Raw genomic sequence first — 19,111 nt, 5'->3', positions numbered from 1 at the left:
GGGTGCAGCCATGGCATGGCTTGGCACTCCATGCTGTGGTTGGCATCCCACATATAAAGTAGACGAAGACGGGCATGGATGTTAGCTCAGGACCAGCCTTCCTCAGCAAAAAAGAGGAGGATTGGCAGCAGTTAGCTCAGGGCTAATCTTCCTCAAAAAAAAAAAAAAAAAAAAAAGAAAGAAAGAAATTGGGAAGGATGAACTCAAGAACGAAAAGAAGCCACTTCTGAGCCCTATGAACTACCACCCATCCACATACACACCAGCCATTTATGGGTTACAAGATGTGACCTGAATGTGCAGCAAAAGCCTGTTTTATCTGCTCTTCTGGGTTCTATGTGTGGTTACAACAGATTACAGTAAAGACATTTCATAATGAATTTTACAACCCCTTTCTTTCATTATTAAAAGCGTTGCACTAATTGGCACTATATTGTTGTTCTTGTCAATTCTTTGACAAGTATTCTTAATCAGATAGGTTTATGTGCAGGCTGAAGTCCTCAGTTCTGAGTTCTGGTCACTGTATGGTAATTTCACCAATTTTTCAAGAACATGATTTTTTTTTTAAATCTCATGACTGTGTTTCAAATCATGGCTCTTTAGCTAGTCATTACTCACATTTCTGACTTTCTCCAATTTTTCCTGAAGCTCAAATGGAGGAAAATGGAGCCCAAGGCACTGAATATTTCCTTCTGTTTGGAGGTTGATGCTGACGCCTATCAGGCACAGTGGCACTTCTCTAGTTCCCCTTCAGATCTGGTCATGGTCGGTCAGGTTTCCTCTTGTCACCTCCTCAAGGAGTTGTGTGTTTGTTGGAAATCTTTTTGGCCAGTTTGGAAGCCTCCATATTCACTATAACAGATTTTTGAAAGGCAATGACAAAAATCAATAATTTTCAAATCAAATGGTTTATTGGTTAGAACTTATTCAAGATAAACAGCCCAATTTTGGGATTAAGAGCCAATGATAAGTCAATACAAGATTATTGTTAGCATGTTAGTTATCTATTGCTGTGTAACAATATTACTACAAACTTGCTAGCTTAAAACAACATGTATTTATTATTTCACAATTTCTGTAGGTCAGGAGTCTGGCCATGGCTCAGCTGAGTCCTCTACTTCACACGGCTTCAATCAAGATGTCAGCTGGGGCTGCAGTCTCATCTGAGGGTTGACTGGGGTAGGATTCACTTCCAAGCTCAAGTGGTTGTTGATAGAACTCACTTCCTTGTGATGTGATGGATTGAAGGCTTCAGTTTCTTGCTGGTAGTTGGCTGGAGGATGCCTTCAGTTCCTTGTCTCATGGACCTTCCCCACAGAGCAACTTGCTTCCTCAAAGGCAGCAAAGGAGAGAGTGTCCTTGCAAGACAGACATTACAATTTTATGTATATCCCTCCACCTTTGACATATTGTATTGGTTAGAAACAAGTCACAGGTCCCGCCCACACTCAAGGGGAGGAATCACACACAGGATTGAGTACCAGGAGGATACTATGATTATCAGGTGGATCATGGAGACCAACTTAGAATCTATCTGCCAGTTAGCAGTGCTTAAAAACTAATAATACCCATGGCCAGAATTAGAAGTCAATGCAGCTGTCACTGCACACTCATGCTTTGCCAAAGCACATGGGGGAAAGACATGGAATGATCCTATTACGGATTCCCGGCCACTCAGGAATGGTGAGCCTGTCTCCCTCTCTTCCTGGATGGGCACAACCTTTTGTTGTACAGGAGGCAGCATCTACTCAGATCTGCAAATACGTCTATTAGAGGACAATACTAGATAGGGGATTAGCTGCCCTCTCCGTTCTCTCCTGGTAGGTAGATGCAGAGTCAAATTGGTGGACTGCCAACGGGATATGTGTCTTTATTTTTTAAAGGACTTTTGTGTATTTGTGCATGTTCTGATCCAAGATAGGTGTGTCAGAGGTAAAATAGGCTTCATTGTAGCTTCTCTCGGTCCCCTACATTCTTTATTTATTACTAGGTCTTTCCTGTTTTCATCTTCTTTTGCTGCCTGTTGGGCCTCTGCAGAAGTATTTCCTGCTTGAGTTTTCTCTTGCTCTTAGGAGTTTTGAACACACTTCGAAATTTTTATGTTTAAGCTAACTCACTCTAAGCTCTCTTTTCCACACCGTAAATGGGCATGCACAACAACTTACAAATACAGTTTGTCCTTCTGACACAAATCTTAGGCTTGTATCTTGGACTAGTGCTAATGCTGGGTGTTTCTGCTTGGCTATCTTGGGTTGGATCTTCCTAGTAACAGATTCTACAAAAAGGATTTGAGTATAAGTGGTTTATTTGGGAGGCAATTCCAGGAAACAGCAGCAGAGAGTGGAGAGGTGAGATAGGAAAGATAGTGAAGCTATTAAAGGGTATGATGTCAAGCAGGTTACTGCTGTGTGTGGCAGCTCTTTAGTTCTGCCAGGGTCTCTTATAGGACCTGCTTCAGACGTGTTGCCTTGCTCCCACCCCCAGGGCGAGGGAGCTGGGATTTTTCCGTCACTGGTTGAGGAATGCCTCTGGGGCACATTAAATCCTTAGCATTTTTTGCCTGCTCCATCTGGTCCAAATGGGCTACAAGGGCCAGAGATTATCTTAGGGAGAGAGTGGCTGGTGCTTGCAGTTGAAAGCCATTGGTTTGGGAGCATCTATCACATCTGCTTAACTGTCTCTCAGTTTTTCCCCGAAAAGAACATGGCCATACTCATCACCTCTTTTTCTGTCAACATATCTCTTCCCCTTAACACCTCTGTCTGTCAACATCACCACTCCTCCGTCACCTAGGCTTGAACTTACTGGATTATCTTCATTTTTCCAATGAGGAAGCTGCAGTGCAGAATGCTCAAGTGATTTGCTCAAAGTCACATGACTGGTTGGTAAGAGGTCTTTCCACTAGTCTGTGTAGCAGGGTCTCCCAGGAATGTAAAGAGGCCAAGCAGCTTTGCCTGCAGACACTCTGGCTTCGACAAAGTCAGTGACCTACCCTAAGGCAACAGGGGTCACATTCCAGTAGCATTTCTTTCCTTCTGTTTCTGAACTTCCTGTTTCCTCCTAGCTGAAACTGGTGCACCAGCTCTCTGTAGTTACGTAGATGGTTTAATAATTCTCCTGAATCTTTGCCCTGCTCCCAATTCCAGTTAGTTCTAGAAGCTTAGACAAAGCACCAGCCCTCTCTAGAACTGATTTTTCTCATTCTATGAATTTTGGGCACCCTTCGAATCCTGACAGTGTGAGACAGGTGACAGAGGCCTTGCTTTTTATAGCAGGCTGTATACAAAGGGAAAAAACTCAGCCTTATTTATTTTTAATATAGACTGTGGTTTGGATAACCTTCATATGTCAAGCAGAAAATATTGTAGACCTTTTCAAAAGATCCATGGGCATGTTCTTCGTCTTCTTGTGCAAAGACTTAACACTGTGACAGGAAGAGCAGCCGATGTGACTAAATACGGCCATAACAGTGGCCGTGACACGTAATGTGCTAGAGGTGGCATCTCCAGAAGTAACACACAAGCTGCATTCCTCTCTTCCTGCGTGAGTTCCTGCAGGTTGTCAGCAATCTGAAGGCGACATCCTTTCTTAGGGTAAGCGAAGATATTCAGTTTTACCCCAGAGGGAGTATCAAATTATCTGGGAGGGTAAGGAATACACAATGGGAGAGATTTTATTTCTAAGGAGCAGAGATTGAAAACACATTTGGAAGTCTATCGTGATGTTTCTTTTCCTACCTCAGTCTAGTGATCTCATTGGGTTGAATTCTCCGTGGTTTGGCTTTGAACTTTTTTCGTTCCCATCTTCATCTTTCCAATTTGCTGCCCCATTTTTATGGTATGCATCTCTCCCTCCGAGTTCTTGCTCCTTTTCATCTTCTTGATTCCTCATCTTTATCCAAGCTGCTGCAAGCCCCTGCACTTAGTTTTGTAAAACAGATTAGCGCATGTGGCAACCGGGGAGACAGAGCAGAAGAGAGACCAGCAAGCGTCTCCAAGCCAGGCTGTATGATTCTCCTTTATGGCTTTCTATGCACCCCCCAAATATCAGATAATAAATTGAAGAAAAGCTTTGTACAGCAGACAGGGAAAATGAGTCACCATGGGAGTAAAGACTCATTTGGGGTTATACAAAGTAAGTAACCAAAAGAACAAACTTCAGGTCATTTGATTTTCACTGTAAGCTTTGATTCAATGAGATGACTCTTCCCTCTAGAGGTGGGGTTGGCAAACCTCAACCCCTGGGCCAAATCCTGCTCACCACCTGTTTTTGCAATTAAGGTTCTATCAGCATACAGGCACGCCCATTAGCTTATGTGTCATCTTTGCCTGCTTTCCTGTTATCATGTGTTGTCATGGCAACACTCAATAGTTGCAGCAGAGATGAGTGAGCTGCAGAGCCTAAGATGTGTCTTCTCTGGTTCTTTGCAGAAAGGGTTTGCTGACTCCAGAGGTGATGAAAACTTCGAATTTCATGGGTTTGATATTTCTCATAATAAACTCTAGAAATATGGTTGGAAGCCTAACTGAAGCTCCAGAGGCCTCCAAGAAACTCGTCTATGTACAGCGATTATCTTTCCCATCATTGTATGAGTCAGGGTTCTCCAGAGAGACAGAACCAATAGGATGTACATATATAATTTATGTATATATGTATTCTGTATGCATATATGTTATATAATTATATGTGTTTGTGTTATATATAAGAAGTTATATATTTATATATTATATATCTTATTATATATTCTTATTTTATATGTGTAAGATATTATATAAGAGATATATACATATATATGAAATTTATTATAAAGAATTGGCTCACACTTATGGAGGCCAAGAATCCAGACCTAGGAGAACCAATTCCGAGTTCAAGTCCGAGTCCAAAAGCAGGAGAAGACTGATGTCCCAGTTCAAAGACAGTCAGGCAGAGAGAAAGAATTCTTTCTTATTTAGCCTTTTATTCTATTCAGGACTTCAGCGGGTTGGATGGGGCCCACCCACCCTGGAGAGGGCAATGTGCTTGACACTGTCCACTGATTCAGATGTTAATCTCATCCAGAAACACCCTCACAGACACGCCTAGAAATCATGCTTAACCAGATATCTAGGCACCACGGGGTCCTGTCAAGTTGATGCATAAAATGAACTATCACAATCCTTCTTCCCACCCCGGGAGAGGGAAGTCGTGATTTCAGCCTCTTCTCCTCCGTCCAGATAGGAGCTGTGAGACATCCTGGACCACTGCTGCATTATGAGACCTCCCAGACTCCATGTGGTAGTTTGTGCTCTGAGGACAGAAGTCCTGAAGAGAGGCTATGCATTTGTGGTCCCAGAAGTGAAGACACATCAGTCCTTGTCCAGTCAGAGTAAACGACAGGGATCCCAGACAGGACCAGCTCCATAATTTGTGAGGCCCAGTGCAAGATGAAAATTCTGGGCCCTTGTTAAAAAACATTATTATGAATTTCAAGATGGCAACGCAGAGCGTTAAACCACATGCATGACCCATCTGAGCACATGTACAGGTTGCATGCCCAGGAAGCCAGCCTCGATCCTAGGACATTGGAGCTCAAAGGGACATCAGAGGGCAGCTATTCATAGATTATGGTGGTTGCACTTTGAAGACTGGCTCTGCCACACTTCTCAGCTGACTACCTGAAGTGAGAGTGCAGTCGACTCTGGCAGGCCTGGAGAGGGGCCCCACCAGGAGTGTCTGCTTCTCCAACTTGGCATGAGTTGCTAGACTGTGCACTTTCTGGATCTGAAGAACAAGTCTGGATGCACAAGCCACTCAGCTCCAGCCTACTCCCCACCTCTCCCAGTACCTGGATATTATTTTTAGGTGACTCGTGGTGGAGAGGTTCGACTTGTAATTTTCATGTCTGAGGATGAGGTTTCACGGGAAATGTTTCAAAGAATTTAATACAATGCACCACACGCATATGAACAAGGGTATATTGGCTTTGTTCTTGTTGCCTTACCATTGAGAATTTCTGTTCTTAGTCTCTCTCTCCTTCTCACTGCTCCTTCCTAACTCAGTTTTCTCCACCTTCACAATTCTCTCTTGTGCCGGTTCCTGAGCCCCTCACTGCCACACGGAATTTCTTTCCCTCATTTGCTGCCAACCCCTCTGGTTCTCTACAATGAATGAGTTCGTGTTGTTACCAGTTTCTTTTTAGTTTTTTCTAGACTCCCTTCTTTTACTCTTTGCTCTGATTAGATTCTCCTAATTTTTAGGAATCTAATCTAAGGACTGACTTTCTCCCTTTGTCCCTCTGAACTGATCTCACAGCGTAACTCATACTTAATCATGGCTCCTGCCTTCCTGTTGTTTTCTCAACCCTCTCCTCAGACTTCCATCTTCATTAGATTGGTAAAGGGTCAGGAAATAAGTGACTGGCCACTCTGAATGCCTTAGCTCGTTGATCTTTTGTCTTAGTTGTACTTACCCTCCCATCTTCTTAGAGCTTTACTTGGTTTAGATGTCTAATCCTTTTATATTGCTGAGAGGAAAATCATCCACTGTACTCCCCTGCCCCAAAGTAAAAAGAAAACCTGCACATAGTATGTGCATGATCTGCCTGCATTGGAAGATGAAATGAAGAAGACATTGGAAGTTAAACCACGTAGCGATTTAGCTACCAGGTGGTGCCTGGGTTAGCCGAGGTCAGCCTGGTTGTGCTATGAGGTGGCCTCAGGGTGGGCGGGTGCACAGCTCATAGGGAAGGCATGGTTGAACAATCCGCCTATTGTTCAGAATAACCAAGTCTATCTATAGACACTGGTAATGAATCAAATGCCTGACTTTTCCTTGTGTCCTTTTGAGTTACAGAGAACATTCATGAAAACTGTGCCAATGATCAAGTCAACTTACTTGACTTCAGTCACTAGAATTCAGGTCTTAGAAATGTGGGGTTGGGCTTACACATTTATTTTAATGTTTGGTTCAATATACATTTTTTTTTTTTGGCTAGAATATATCTTTTGTTTTCTTTCTATACCTTTCTCTCTCCCTCATCTAATTTACTAATAGATGGGCCAATCCTTTCTTCATAAAGATAGGGCATTGCTCTCATTTGTCTTATTAACTATTTTCCAGGCATGATTTTTATCACCTCATAGGTGTATAGACATTGGGTACTGAGTAACTGCTTGTTGAACGACTGTGTACTAGCCACCTGGCTGGCTCTATCTGATAGTGTCAAAACGTGGTAATACATCCTCTCCATAAGTGCTAGATAGTTCTTCTTCATCATTTTAGAGGTAAAAATAAAGACAACTCCTGAGAAATTCTCCCAAATATCTTACCATCCAAGATGTTACACCTCTTGATTTACTCCCCCAAACTCTACAGTGGAAATATTGTTGAAACCAGGAGGTGCAGCTTTTTTGTAAATCTCTGATGGGTGGAAGATATTTAAAGTAAAATCCAGAACCAAGAAGATTTGAGTTGCTGAGAAAGAAAGAACGACTGTGCGGTGAAGGGCCTTGAGTGAAATGGACATACATATACGTTGTGTGCACACCTATGTGGTAGCCTAAGGACAGCCCTTTAACATGCCACCAAACGAGGCTCAAGCTTGGCTTACCTTCAGCTTCAATCACCACACTTGTGGTTTTGGCCATTTTGCAGAAATGATATTTTCCCTCTCGTTTAGAATCTGCTGCTTTATAGTGCATTTTCTCCATTGCAGGGATTGTGGGAGCCATTATCCTGGTGCCATTAGCCTTCTCATTTTGGAAAACCCCATCCCTCGTGATAATGAAAACAACTTGAAGATCTCACACCCATTTTTCTAATGCCCTGCTCTTTCTATCTCTGCATACTCATGTGCTTCTTCCGCCTAGAGTTCTTCTCCATCTCTGCCTGGCCAACTCTATCTACTCCTAAAGGCCCAGATCAAAATGCCACCATCCTCATGAGGCCTTTGTCAGTCCTCGCCAGCAAAATTAATCTCTTCCTTGTCTCTTCTTCTCTAGCTTTTGGTTTATGCCTCTTCTAAAGCAGGGATCATGGTTTGTCTGGCCCAAGAGCAGCTCATTCCCAGGAAAGGTCTCAACTCTTCCAGCACTGCAGTCAGATTCAAAGTAAGGACGATTACTTGCTGGATCTTACATTCTTCATGGGGCCCAGCAAAGTGCCTTGTGTATAATAGGTTCTCAGTAACTATTTGTTGAATTAAATTTGTTTACATGTTATACATGTTTATAAATGAGAGAGCACTGCCTTATATGGTTTACAAAAAAAAAATCTGTTGGGATGAAGACAGACAAGTTGAAGAGTTACGTCTTACACAATGAGGTTGTGTCATTGAGATTTTTGGAAAGCCTCTCGGAATTTATGCTTCCTAAAGTTCCTGCTGCTCTAGCGTTTTGCCCTCATGCTAAAAGGCATCAGAATGGGTTTTGATAAAAACAGAATATTTTTAGGCATTCTAATCAGCCCAGCTCTGACAAATTCCTGGCCTTTGGTATGTGCTGCTGAGTAATGTCAGATGCTCACACGTACACACAATGACATTTACAAGACCTGAGGTGGGCTCAGCCAAGTTCACAAACAAAGCCCCCTTTTGATTGGTTCACCAGAACTTCCTCAGATGCCTTTATGGTTTGCTACTAGAGGAACTGACAGGCTGCTGGGACCAAACGAATTTCCATTCATTTCTTCACTCCTGGAAATAACATCTGCATACAAGGGTCAGGTACTCCGTGAAGTTTTGGACTCACAAGGACTCAGTCGTATTCACTCATATTCAACTGTGTGAGGGGGACCTCGGGCCCCCTGGCGTTGGCACTGATGGAGTCTGCGTGTAGGGCTAGGGCTGTTTAAGAACTCTCTGGAGTAGGATTCGTACAAACGAACGTGAATAGGTCTCCACTCCAAACATGTACTGGACGATCTCAGAAAACCCAGGTAAAAATCCAAGAGGCCTACTCTCTTCTTTATGAAAAATGTTACCTTTTGCCTAAAATAAAATAAAGAGAAAGCACTCTTTTATTTTTGCACTCCATAAAAACACCTGAATATATTTAGCAACCTCTGCAATTCCACTGCATTGTAGATAGGGGGGCATCCCAAAAAGGAGAGAGCGGGACAGTGTGTGTGTGTGCATGTGTGTGTGTGTGTGTGTGGAAGGACTGAATCTGTCTAGACAAAAATAATAGCTAGGTAGGTTATAGGAAAGAATTTTATAAGACTAAACAAAATGAATTCTATTTCCAAAATAGAGCTGTCTTATGAAAGATATTTCTTTTCACATTATGTAGTTAACCCTATAAGAGTTGTGAGTAGCTACTTCCAGAGATGAAGTCCTGCTGGGAATTCAAATCGCCACTCTTAAAGGCTCATACAGGCTTTCCGAGTTCCTGGGCAGTTTTCCAGTTAAGGCCCAGGGTACCACCCATTGCACCTTTTCTTCACCTGCTGAGAATGTTCAACAGTAGGCTCCCATCAGGGCTCCATGGGATGGGGAGGACCCTGACAGTCTGGAATGCAGGCCAAATGCAGGAGGGCACGTACTTTTACGATTGAGGGCACTTAGGCATTCTGGAAACATCTAAGCTGTGTCCCAGCACCTTTTACCTCTAAACCCTGATGCATCGTTATCGTTAAGTTCTGAAGTCATTCTGTGGAAATGAGGCTGTGGCGAGGCCCATTCAGAGGGCAGCCATGGATGGAGAAGGATGGGATCCCTCTGCACACGGGGACGTCTGGTAATACCTGCCGCAAACCGCCTGGCCTCTGCCTTGAGTCACCGCGCTGGGACAGTGGGATGGTCCTGGCTGCAAGCTTTGGGTGGTAGAACCTCCACCTTACATTGTACAGTGATTTCTACTTTTCAAGTTCTTCTCACACTCACTGTCTGTAAAATAACCCTGGGAAGCATGCAGAACTGGCCTTATCCCTTTCTTCTCTCTTCTTTTCCCCATCAGAGGAAGACACGTCTAAGGAAACATGGTCAGTAAAAGACCAAGTTGAGAGTGTAGCCTGACAGCTCATTCAGGACTCTGCCCACTGTGTGCAGGCACCAGTACCCACAGCCAGGCAAGTTCTGTCTTTAGATGGAATAATGCAAGCAGGGCCATGTGAGCACCTGTGGCTAATTGAAACACTTCCATTTTTTTTATAGTAGAAGAGGAAAACGTATCTATATGGCAAGAAGAATAAGTTTCTAGAAGAAGCTTCCAGGTTATTGTAGGGCATTTCTATGTCTGAGGTACGACTGGGCAGTCTCACATACCTCATTTAAAAATGTCTTAGAGGGACTTCATGACGTCAGAGACAACGCACAGCTGGGTGAGGTGTTATTTACAGAAATAGCAGCTGTTTATTTGGTCTTTTAAGCTCTCACGAGGATGAGTTGACTCACTCTGGTTGTTAGGAGAACCCAGCGGACCAGATGATGATCCTGCTTTCAGGTATTTTGAATTTTTATTTGTTTCAGCTCTGTAAGAATGGACTTTTTTGCTTTGGGGCCAACTAGTCTATTTACTGGCAAATAGGAACTGATAAAATGTAGGTTAGAAACTGGTTTCACATCTTAAATGCAACAACCAAATTTTAGAGATTTAAACAAGTTGAGTGGGAACCAGTCATTTTACAAACAGGATACGAGACTAACTGATTTAGACTTAGTAAAAGAGTTTTATCTTCCGTTCAATTTACCATTTTTCTATAGCCTCTCTGTGAACTAAAGTTGTTTTTTTTTAAACAGAACTTTTGGTCATAGCGGTTCTGAAAAGAACAAAGATGTTAAAAATTGGCTTTTTAATTTTTCTGTTTAAATCTTCATTTGTAACATCTCTCTGCCTTCAACCAGCTGCTGGCTTTAGGTACAGGGTATTTCAAAAGAAAATGAAAAGAGAAATATTTTCAGTCTACTCCTTCTAGAATAATCTGTCGCAGAGTTTTTACTTAGCACATGGTACCTATATTAACTAACCGTCTTCTCTACCAATCATTCTAAGCTCAACAAAGTCCCTTTGAACAGTAGGTGTGTTTACAAGCATCATGCAAAATGATGCCTGGTTCTTTTCAATGTCATTTAAGAATCTGTAGATTTGATAGGATGCCAACAGCCCTCAGAAGTATTAGGCAACGAATGCCTTAGGAGTTCCCTGTGTCACGATCGTGAACTAATGTATCTTAATGTTCTTTGAAGTCTCCAAACATGGTGAGTTTGGAAGAGCTGGCTGAAAAGTTGTGTAACTAATATCTAAGGCCCAGCTGTATTTTTGTTGCCCGAAATTCTTTCTTTCATTTTTTGCAAGAGAGACTGAACCAGCTTCTACACTTGACTCAGACACCAATGAGTTGTATGAACCTGGAAATTCACTTAATTCCTCTGAGACTTTGTTTTCTAATCTGTAGAGTGGGTTTGGCATAGTAGACATCAACGGTTGTTTTCAAAGCTATTAAATTAGTCTATTAAATTGTCACATTCTATACTGTGATGTTCTATACAACAGTGGCTCACAAAGTGAGAACCTTACAGCTAAGGATTACAAATCTAAAGAGAACCTGCTTTCATACTTAAAAGCTTTTTCTTTTCTCTCAAAACTCATTCTATAATAAGATTTTCAGGTGCTTCTTTTTTCTTAATTTAACCTAGATATGTGACTGAATTCCTTCATATATGAATATATTTCTCCACTGTGTTATGAACACCATAAATTAACACACTGTCTGTGAATTTCAGAAATATTACCTGGCCATTATTTCTTTCTGCCTTCAAGCTGAGCATAGATTATCTGTTCTTGGCAAAGCAGGGGCCCATTCAAACAGGTTGGTTAAAATAACAGTGATAAAAGGATTGACAATAACTGATTATTTTTATTTCTCAGCTGGTTGTTTGGGTGTGAGTTTGCTGTCTTGTCAGAGATTATGCCAATTTTTGGAAGAGAATGTCAGTGTTACAAAGACATGAAAACACCTCTGATGTTCTTGTAAGAGGTGCACACACTTTCTCTGGCCATACTCATTTCTTGATAGACTGATCTGTTAAATTGGCTGAGGGCCATGTCCTTCTAGCCTTCTCCTGACATATTCATCTTGCTTTGGAAATTACCACCCTCTTAGTGCTGAGAGCAAAGACCATGTTATAATAGCAAGATTGCCTCTTAGAGGCTCATACTACGAAGATCAAGTTCAAGGTTGCCAAGTGCTTAACCATATTGCTATTCACACCTCTTGATTCGACTCTTAAACTTACAAAAATAGCTTTTTGGAGCAGTTTTAGGTTCACAGCAAAATCGATGGGAAGGTACAGAGATTTCCCATATACCTCCTGCCCCCACACATGTATTGTCTCTTCCTTTATCAACATCCCCCACCTCAGTGGTACATTTGTTATAATTGATGAACCTACAGTGACACATCCTAATCACCCAAAGTCCGTAGTTTACATTAGGGTTCACTCTTGATGTTGTATATTCTATGGGTTTGGACAAATGTATAATGACATAAACCCTTCATTATAGTATTACCCAGAGTATTTTCACTGCCCTAGAAATCCTCTGTGTTCTGCCTATTTATCCCTCCCCCTCCCCCACCCTCTGGCAACCACTGATCTTTTTACTGTCTCTATAGTTTTGCCTAGAATGTCATAAAGTTAGAATCATACAGTATGTAGCCTTTTCAGATTGGTCTGTTTCACTTAGTAATATGCATTTCAGATTCTTCCATGTCTTTTTGTGGCTTCATAGCTCATTTCTTTTTAGTATTGAATGATATTCCACGGTCCGGCTGTACCACAGTTTATTTACCCATTCTCCTACTGAAGGACATCTTAGTTGCTTCCGAGTTTTGGCAATTACGAATAAAGCTGCTACGAACACCCGCATGCGGGGTTTTGTGTGGACATACATTTTCAACTCCTTTGGGTAAATACCAAGAAGGATGATGGCTGGATCGTATAGTAAAAGTATGTTTAGTTTTGTAAGAAACTGCCAAACTCTCTTCCAAAGTGGCTGTACCATTTTGCATTCCCACCAGCCATCAATGAGAGTTCCTGTTGTTCCACATCCTTGTCAGCGTTTGGAGTTGTCACGGGTCCAGATTTTGGCCATTCTAGACTCTTAAACTTTTTAAGCAGTGACGTGGCTGTTAGAAATGTTTTGTGGAATTTTCACTGTGTGTCTTGTATGCCAAGAAAGAGATTTGTGCTCTCAAGTATCTTAAAATGGACTCTGGAAGCAAGTACCTTTGAGCCTCCAACCTTGAGGAAGTTATTTCAACTTTCTGAGCCTCAGTTTCCTCCTCTAGAAAATGCGACAACAATAGCACCTACCTTATAAGTTCTTGTGAGAAAATATGTGCGGAACAGTGCTTATAAGTATATACTATTATGATTATGAAGATATTGATCATTATTTTTACTATTGAGAAGCAAATCACATTCTTCTTTCTGATGGAGGCATAGAATCACAGGATTTTAGGGTTCTAAGGGCCCTTAAAGGTTAGCTAGCCCAACCTCTTGGCCAATGCCCGAATCTCCTACGATAGCAATGTTAAGAAGTGGAACAAACCTGGAGAGCTGAACACAGCCCACCACTGGGTGGGCAAATTCACCCTGGCTGAGGAATCTGAAATACCAGGTCTCCAAAATCTGATGTCTTAAAAGCAGATCACAAAGTGCCTGGTGTTTATTGTACATCAAGATTTATCAAAAATCTAGACCAATCTGCTCAAGCATAGATGATTTAGTGGTTTTGGCAACATGAATAATTCAGCTGCCCTCCAAGTATTTGGAGAAATCAAACTAGAAAATGGAAATTCTATAAAAGTTCTAAGGAACAGGGCAGAAATATTCCCACCCCACCCTTACAGTCTCCCCTCTGAGAGCGGAAAGAGGGACCAAGTTTTAAACGCAGCTTAGCTCCTATAATTGATAATTCTGCATGTTTTCCCAGAAGATGGAATATTTCTTTCCATTTCTCTATTTTCACTTCACATATTCTGTGTCCAGAATCTTTTTGATTCCCTGGAATTTTCTGTAAGAAACCCAGATATTCCAGCAATAATTCTCAAACCTCACAGAATCCTCTAAAAATAACTTGAGGAAAAGAATTGAACCCAAGTGGTCCAATACTTGAAGGAAACTGGTGTAAAAACAATGATATTGTCAAATGAAAAAGAACTTACTCCAGTCTACAAGATTCGCTACAAGTGTCTATAAATCCACAAGCACAGGATACTTCTGTTGTCTGGAGGAATTTTCCCTCCAACGTTTTCAGAATTATGTAACATGAAAATTCATTTTAAACTAGTAATGTGGTAAGAGTATTGTGACTCTGGAATGTAACTTCATCTTCATTTCTGGAAGTTTCTTTTGAGGGTTGGGTACTACTAAGGCGTGTGTGTGTGTGTGTGTTTTCTGTAGGATCATCCAAAGTAAGCTAATGTGTATTTCCATCATTACCCATGGGTTTGGAAGGTTTTAAAGCCGTTCTGTGCAAACTGCAATAAATCCCGCACAGACTCAGAGAAGGAGCTGCTAAGCAGAAGGATCTGCTCCAGCATTTTAACAGATGAGTACAGTGGGGCTCAGTGAGGCTCAATAGGCAGGCTACAGTCATACAATCAGAAAGACAGAATGTGGCTCCTGCTCTGGGTCTTCAGCGCAATTCTAGATTTGCTCCCATCCACTCTTACACTTTCTCCTCCCCAGGACATAGCCACCCCCCATATCTGAGCATTATTTTAAATTCATCTTCTCCCCTCCTCTTCCACATTGAAAGCATCACCTACACCTGTAGACTCCACGGCCACAACATACACAACAGATCCCTCCAGATCTGCCCATCCCCATTCCTGTCAGTAGAGGGCATCTTCCCATCCTGTGCCATTGCAAGTGATTTCTGCCTGGGGATCGTACTCCGTTCTTTTCTCCTTAATACTCTTTCTCCATAGAGGAGCCAGAGTGATCTTTTTAACAGGCTTAAAGTCTTCCAAAGGCTTTTCTTCCCACCTACTATAAAATCTCCAGGCTGGGCTGGCTTATCCAGTCACCCAAGGTGCAGCCAGGCCTGGCTCTCAGACCTCTGTCCGCCATCCTCTCCCTTCCCTTCTTCACTCCTGACGACAGGCCTTGTGTGTGCTCCTCAAGCACGTCAAGATGCTTCCCCTCTCAGGCCTTTTCACCAGCTCTTATGTCTTTCTGGAATGTTCTCTCTTCATAGAACTTCACATAGATAATTTTTTTTTTGATTGGCTGTAGCTTAATATCACCTCTTTTCAGTCCACTTACTATAAAATAGCCTCTCAGTCACTTTCTATCACATCACTCTATTTTGCTTCTCAATATAGCTTATATATTTTATAAACTATATTTACCACACATATATTCCTTTTTTGAAAACATCTATTATCTGTTTTTCTCCTTCATATTGCGTGTATGGTAGTGAGCAAGGTCATTGCTTGTCTTATTCACCTCTGCGTTCTCTGTGCCCAGCAATACTTGTGAATGAATGCAGGCTGGTGCTATGTCTAATTTTTCTTATCTCACAGCATCACACTTTCTTGCTATCATCCGGCTTAATGAAAGGACAGGGGTTCACGCAATGGCGAGGAATGGACTCTGAAGCCAGATATGCAGGGCTCCAGTCCAAGCTCAGCTACTCACTAGCTGGGCTGCTTTAGACAAGTTAATTCCTTGGAAACTCAATTTCCTCCTCTGTAAGACAGATAGGCTAATAATAGTATCCACCTCATGGAGTTGTTGAGACAATAAAATGTGTAAACCTGGTAACATTGATAAAATACACAGAACCTTGTCTGCCACAGAGTAAGCCCCATGTCAATGCCAGTCCTTCCTCCTGTAGGATGTGTCTATATTATTCATATCCACACAGTTTTGTTATATATATAAAACATGACATTTATTACTTATTATATATGTCTACATTATATATATAGTGTTAGCTGTTTTTATCATTCTCGTATTTGATACAGTAGCAAATAAAATGTGTTACAAGATTTGTGAAATGCCAAATACTAAATGTCAGCCACTCCTCCCTCTCTCCATTTCCCCTCCTTCCCCCTGCCCCCTTCCTCCCTCTCTATTTTAAATAGCTTTTATTTATTTGTTGTAAGAGCACTCAACATGAGATCCAGCTTCGCAACAAATTTTTAAGCTCACAGGGCAGTATTGTTAACTACAGGCACGATGCCGTACAGCAGATCTGTAGAGCTCGCTCTTCTGCTGTAACTGAAGTTTATGTAACATTTTTGACGAAGTAAACAGCCGCAGTAGAACATGCTGTTACGACAAACGTCCTGGAGGTGGCAGCAGAGGTCTAAGGTTTGGAAAACGCTCCAGGGTTCTTGTAGACACGATACGTGATTTGAAGGGGGTGGGAAGGGTTATCCCATGGGCCTGTTTTTGTATTTTAAAATTCCCTTTCATTATTATTATTGCTGGGAAGGGGTGTGTCTGGATATTTCGGGAAGCTGCTCCAATGCAAATGATATCTGGGAAGCGGGAGCGAGTTATTATTCATTAAAACCTCAGACAAAATGAGAGCGTTAGTGCATAATAGGATGCAAGGAAGTTGAAGCCTTGGTGGAGGCCACAAAGAGGGTGAGAAGCAGGAAGAGAAGGACTTGGGTCTGCGCGGGCATGTCCCTTGGCTCCAGGACTCCTTGATCTGTAGGGAGGGGCACAGCCAGGGGAAATCAGAGCTGAACCGTCTAAATGGGAGGCATGGGGAGCAGAGCAGGATCCCTTCTCGTCCGGGTCTAAGGCGGTGAACGCCTGGAACAGCCTCATCCATAAGCTTTAAATAGCATGTAGATTCTACAATGTCTATGCGTACAAATCGGATTCTCTGTATCTGTTAGCGATCAGGGAAGTAATAAATGGGTAAAAGGAGACCTGGAACATTGTCAAGGGTTGGGATAGTCCCTCTCCAACGGACTATACAGTGCATATAACAGGACTAAAGTGAAATACTTTGTATAGACCACCAGATGACAGTATTGCCCCACAAAATGCTACACCAACCGGTTCCCTCTTGTAAGCTCAGTCAAACGCCTACAGTCACATGTGTTTCCCATTTGTGGCAGTAATTGAAATTATGCTTATAAGGAGCAATTATTATTTATTTGCACTTTTTCCATAAATGAATAATACTCTTGTTGCTGTTAATAGCAGCTGCTTTAGGTATACTTAAGTTATTATCTTGGGAAGATGGGAGTCTAAAAGTTGTGTTGTCTGTGACTCTATGCATTTACTGATTCAAAATTATCAGTGAAAAAAACTAAGTGGTGTGTGAGTTGACGTATAATATCCCCATGGGCAGAATATAGCAGCTGCTGCAAAATCGCAACAGAAAAACAATATAAAACTGTTCAGATCATAATTTATTTTTTGCTTTGCAGCCTATGGATTTTTCCTGAAAGCATAAAACAAAATGGTAACCATAAATGTACAAAATGTAAACCATATTTTGTATAAAATAGCTCTCTGTGGATGCATTGATGTTGTTGAAGAATTTGAAAAGGGGATTATCAAATAAGATCATGTATGCAAAATGCCTAGCAAAAGCCTCACAAATAGCTGGAATCATAATAATTGGAGGCTCTTGTTCCATTTATCAAGAAGCAGTAATAGATTAAGGAATAAGGTCAATACTCCTTTACTAGCGTGTCACAGGAACAGCCAGACAGTGAAATACCAGGCTGTTGCTTTAGTGGAAACATCATGGGGTGAGCTGTCTGCTCTGCGTCCCTAGCTGACTATGTCAGGGCCTGAAAAACAACTTAGGGTTCTCTCCTTCAACAGATGCTGTGGGCCAAAGTGTTCAGCAATGAAGCATTAATACCTTTTGAGGGTAGAGCATCCACGTTTTTCTATTTTACTTAATTTGGATTATATCTCCAGTGCAAATTTGAAAGAAAACTTCAGGGGGCAGTTTTAGCTGGGATCTGGCGTCTGGTTTCTTTGGGAGCCTCAGAGCAATAGGACTTTTGGTAACCATGGTGACATTGCAGCTTCAAGACTCTATTGGACAATACAGGACATAGCTGGCAAAGATGAATGGCCTTAATGGCGGGGATCGTTCAGCTTTCACCATCTTCTTGTTTTAGACTCCTTCCTCCTCCTGTTAGGCACAGATGGGGTGAATTCTTTAATTAAGCAAGATATCTTGTTTGGACAAATTTAGACTCTATTTATTAACTGAGGGTTTTTTTTCTCCCTTCCTTCCTTTCTTCCTTCCTCCTCCCTTCCCACTCTCTCCCTCCTTCCCCTTTTTCTTTCTTGGCATCCTAATGCCTTGCTTCTTACTGTATTCAATTCATTCTAGGTCCAAACCTTAGAAGCACGTACTTTATTTAACTTGTCTCCTGTTATGAGCTGAATTGTGTCCTCCCCTTACCCCGTTCATATATTGAAGTCCTAAGCCCCGTATCTCAGAATGTAAGTGTATTTGGAGATGGGCCTCTAAAAAGGTAATTAAGGTTAAATGAGGTCATTAGGGTGGATCCTAAACTAATGACTGGTGTCCTTACAAGAAGAAATTGGGGCACAGACAGACACAGAGGAAGGACCATGTGAGGACACAGCGAGAAGGTGGGTGTCTGCAAGCCAAGGAGAAATCAACCCGGCCAACGCCTTAACTTTGGACTTCCAGCCTCCAGACTATGAGACAATAGTTTTCTGTTGTTTAAGCCTCCCAATCTGTAATACTTTGTTATAGCAGCCCTTGCAAACTAATAGATCCTCTTAGATTCTTACCTTTTTGAAAAAATATGAAACACTTCAGGAATTTGTACCTCATCCTTGCACGGGCGCCATGCTCATCTTGTCTGTATGTTCAGTTTTAGTGTATGTGCTCCTGAAATAAGCACTTCTCTTAGATTCTTTAACCCTCAAATACCGAAGTTTTTTTTAAAAAGTTGGCTTCCCTAGACTTCAGGTCTCCTCTCTGCCGTTGCCACACCCCACCGTTGCAGCACACTTGGCATTTGCCTGAGTGTGAGCACAGAGTGAGTCACAGCATTTCTGACCAGTTTTGTGGCACTTCTAACAGGTCCGGCACTCTAAGTCATTTTCACGTGGAATATCACCATGCATACATCAGCACGATCAGGAAACAGAACAAACTTAAAA

At 41.9% G+C, this 19,111-nt stretch overlaps 1 long non-coding RNA gene and 1 other non-coding gene across 3 annotated transcripts in view; one reads left to right on the top strand and one right to left on the bottom strand.

Annotated features, from left to right (window-relative positions):
* The first annotated feature begins 10,285 nt into the window (after nt 1-10,285).
* LOC123278278 (uncharacterized) overlaps nt 10,286-19,111 on the top strand; it is a 53,737-nt gene continuing 44,911 nt past the window's right edge. For both annotated transcript variants that reach the window (XR_011495369.1, XR_011495368.1), the window contains exon 1: nt 10,286-10,418. This is a non-coding gene — a long non-coding RNA (uncharacterized lncRNA). The remainder of the gene's footprint in view (nt 10,419-19,111) is intronic.
* LOC123278395 (U6 spliceosomal RNA) lies at nt 18,745-18,849 on the bottom strand. Its single transcript, XR_006515757.1, has one exon. It is a non-coding gene; the product is annotated as a U6 spliceosomal RNA (small nuclear RNA).

The sequence above is a fragment of the Equus asinus genome, chromosome 18 (genome assembly GCF_041296235.1).
Source record: "Equus asinus isolate D_3611 breed Donkey chromosome 18, EquAss-T2T_v2, whole genome shotgun sequence".
Taxonomy (NCBI): Eukaryota; Metazoa; Chordata; class Mammalia; order Perissodactyla; family Equidae; genus Equus; species Equus asinus.
Note: the sequence above shows the minus strand (reverse complement) of the source record. Positions and strands in the feature narration are given on the sequence as shown.